Here is a 3,996-nt window from a genome sequence, read left to right as displayed (position 1 = left end):
ACAGATACACACACGGCCACACAGAGATACATACACAGCCACACACACACAGATACACACACAGCCACACACACAGATACACACACGGCCACACACAGATACACACACAGCCACACACAGATACACATACAGCCACACACAGACAGCCATACACACAGCCACACACAGAGAGCCATACACACAGCCACACACACAGATACACACACAGCCACACAAACACATCTATACACACACAAATTTAAAGCTAAAGTCTACATGTAAGAGAAAAATTTGGCACCTGTCTTTCTGAGTCTGTCTTATTTTGCTCAACATAACAATAATAACAGCTGTGTCCCTTTTCCTACCGGTGCGAGGATTCCATTCCTCTCTAGGGCTGAATAATGTGGCACAAATACACAATGAAATTTATGTGTATACCAAGCTTTCTGATGGCCATTAAATTACACATGAAGTTGAGCTCAAGTTCACTTTGACACAGGGCTTTACTGACCCCTAGTGTCAAATATGATTATTAATATACTCTAAAGTTTATTTTCTAAACCATGCATCACTACACTGACAAATACTTGTTTTGAACTCGACTTTCAGCAATGAGTTAAAATTGCCAGACTCTGGTTAGATCTGGGCAGTACTGTTTAGAAAGGACATGTTGGCTTTGGTTCCATCAATGGCAGATGAAGCCAGCTCAGGCCTTCGCAGAGTGCCTTCACATTAGATATGGTAAGGAAAAAGGCCAAGGCTACTTAGCTATAAATACATACAAACAAAAGAGTAAAGAATAATATGTCACACTTTGTTTAGTGGGCAGAACATATGGAATCAAAATTAGATAAAACTGGCTGATGTGTTTGATGTTATTGCCAACATAAGGAAATGAACCTTTGCTGGGGTAGAAGACATAGGTCCCATTAACATTTTGATCTAGTATAAAAAGACCCCTTTCCTAACTGACCCCTCATTGTGACTTTAAAAGAAATCACATGCTTCAAATGCTCTTCTTCTACATAATTTAAAAATTTAATAACTGCCAATAAAGGAGTTCTTTTCCCAGTTTTACAAAGGAAAGTCCTCCTCGGAGGTGAGGGTTGGTTCCTTGCAGGTGCAGGTTCCAGCCCAGAAGGTCTGGCTTGAGCCAGTTTGCACCCTGCAAGTTTTTGGAGGGACTTGCAGGCCACGTTAGTCCCCCTCACATGGCTCAAACCTAATAGCTGAATAGAAGAAAATGGCATTCTAGCTTTGGTCTGTTTAGTAATATGGGAATCAATGCCAAGATTGCAATCTCTGCATGCTGGTCACACGTCCATCACTTCCCTGTCATCTCAGTGCTAGCTGAGACAGCAGGAAGGACAGGTTCAGGGAAGAAACATTAACAGATGGTGGTGAACAGATGGAGATGAAGGTCTGCACATCCAGCCATCTGTGCAGCTGCTTGTGGTTGTGGTGAGTCTTCAGACACACATTTTCACAACGACCTGTATGTGCCTGAAGGAACGCTGCATAAACTTGATGAAAACGCAAACTTTTCACTTAAAACTCTTGTTACCAGGGGTTAGAGAGATGGCTCAGAGGTTAAGAGCACTAACTGCTCTTCCAGAGGTCCTGAGTTCAACTCCCAGCACCTACATGGTGGCTCACAACCACTGCAATGAGAGTTGGTGCCCTCTTCTGGTCTGCAGGGACATATGCAGGTAGAACACTGTATATACATAATAAATAAATAAAAATGAAAAAAATTCTTGCTTCCAGATAATAATAATGGTTTCTTTTTCTCTCCGGTACAATACCTGACTTCTCACTTACCTTTGTCTCTTTAGGGTGGAGCAGTCTAGGACAAGGCTAAACCCATCTCAGTGTGGGGTCTCTGGATTTACATGTATTTCAATAAGTCATGGAATTATGCAACATACATTGTATGTCTAGCACATATCTGAAAAATGGTCAAAGCACATGGATGAGGAAGTCCTAAGCCCTAGCAGGGACTGATTACTGTTTAGTTAAATTGGCACAGCTTAATCTGTCTTCTAAAGCCCTTTGTTTATACCTGCAGACAAGATAAAGGGTAGTCTTAGCTTTATCAGAGAAGTCTCTCTTGGCAGTGAATAAAGAAACCCATGGCATTTCATTTGCATTTTAATAGTAAAGCTTGCCTGAGGATCGGAAAAACAGCCACACTGGCCAGTCTTAGAGACCAGGCAGCAGTGACACACACCTTTAATCCCAGCAGCCACACTAGTTTATCACAGAAACCAGGCGATAGTGGTGCATGCCATTAATCCCAGAATGAGAGGAATATAAAACGGGAGGAGACAGCTCTCAATCTCAGGCTCATGCTGAGATTCCTGGAGAGAGGATCTCCATTGACCTTGACCTTACCTGAGGTCGAGGTAAGAGCCAGTGGGTGGCTGTTTTGCCTCTCTGACCTTCATTTCAGGTTGAACCCCAATTTCTGTCTCTGAGTTTTTATTAAGCATGCTTCAATGGTTACTCAAGCTGCTGAGAATAGCTGATGGTCGGGAGGTCAGCCCTACACAGGTATTTTATGCCTCCCCTGAAGAGCCACTATAGAAGAGAGGGCAGAAAGACTGTGAGAGCCAGAAGACAGACAGGGGCTATGAAAAGCATCTTCTGACTACAGCACAGCTACTGTAATCCTGAACTTAGAGCTGCACACTAGCCCTGTCAACAGTCGGGCTCTGGTGGCAGGCAGCCCCGTAGCTCCCTACACTTGTCGCCTGTGGCAATGGCGAATCACTCTACAGTCCTAGCTCTGGGTCCTCACTTTTATCACGTGTTAGACTGTCACCTCTATGGTCTGCATCTCCTGCTTGGGGCCTAACACACAGCAGGTGCTCGATCATGTCCGTGGCTGACTAAACTAAAGGAAGATGGAAATATAAACATGATCACACGATTCTGGAAGTTTCCATGAGGCTGAGACGGTATTGTGATAATACACAGGCAACTGGGGACACTCATTTCATATTTGTAATCACATACACTTCCTTGCACTGGTCTACAGAAATTACAGTGCAAATGTTAATAAGTTACACTGTTTCAAAGGACTGCAGATTCTATCACAGATTCTATCTACTCCAGCATTTTAAGGTTTGACCAATGCCTGACTGCCTGATGACTCACAAGGCTTCAGCCATTGCCAGTAGTAGTTAAGACTATGATGAAGTAATTGTGCTTTTCACTACTGCAGGGAGTGGTGCTCATGAGCTAAGAGCTGAGTGTGACTTTCCTATGTGCACTACAGCAATCTACAGTCTCCAATACCTTGCCACATTTTAAAGAGACAGGCAAATGTAAACTAGTATGAAAAGAAGACTTAGTATTTAGCAAAGACTAAAATGCAAACGACACATTTATTAGTTACAGAGCAAAAGCCTGGACTCTCTAATGTTGAAACATGAAGAGACCTAAACAATCCACACAATGAAGGCCTGGGCACTTCAGCCAGCCGGCAGCAGAGGCTGTGTGTGGAGGGAGAGATGGGCTTTGGTTTTACTGGTGCTGCCTGGACATTTTCTACAGACGAAATGCGAGGGGAAAGCAAGAATGAAAACAGTCGAGAGCAGTCAGTAAGCCTTGGTTAAATACTGAAGGTGGAGGGGGTGGTGGTTAATTTTACATAAACAAGGATTGGATTTTTGCTCCTCACAGGGAGGATGCACCTCAGCCTTGAGGAACACACAGGGATTCTTCACAAAGTGTGTGGGGTAGTTTCCTGCAGAGAAGACAAGCTTAATGACTGACAGCAGCACTAACTAACATGAGATATTAGACTTACCAAGAAGGAATTAATTCACAAAATGAGGAGGATTAAGGAAAGATACACTTACTAGCTATACAGGATAGTAATGGGAACCAGTGATCAGAAGAGCCTTATGAGTATGACGGGATGGTCTTTGGATATGCTGTTAAATAATGAAAATGAGTATGACGGGATGGTCTTTGGGTATGCTGTTAAATAATGAAAATGAGTATGATGGG

The 3,996-nt window shown here is 43.2% G+C and overlaps 1 protein-coding gene across 1 annotated transcript in view; it reads right to left on the bottom strand.

Moving 5' to 3' along the window:
• The window catches only part of Rsph3 (radial spoke head 3 homolog), a 46,718-nt gene that overhangs the window by 20,604 nt on the left and 22,118 nt on the right, over window positions 1–3,996 (bottom strand). The window lies entirely within an intron of this gene.

This window comes from Microtus ochrogaster, linkage group LG9 (genome assembly GCF_000317375.1).
Source record: "Microtus ochrogaster isolate Prairie Vole_2 linkage group LG9, MicOch1.0, whole genome shotgun sequence".
Taxonomy (NCBI): Eukaryota; Metazoa; Chordata; class Mammalia; order Rodentia; family Cricetidae; genus Microtus; species Microtus ochrogaster.
The sequence above is the reverse complement of the archived record's forward strand: the minus strand, read 5'-3'. Positions and strand labels throughout refer to the sequence as shown.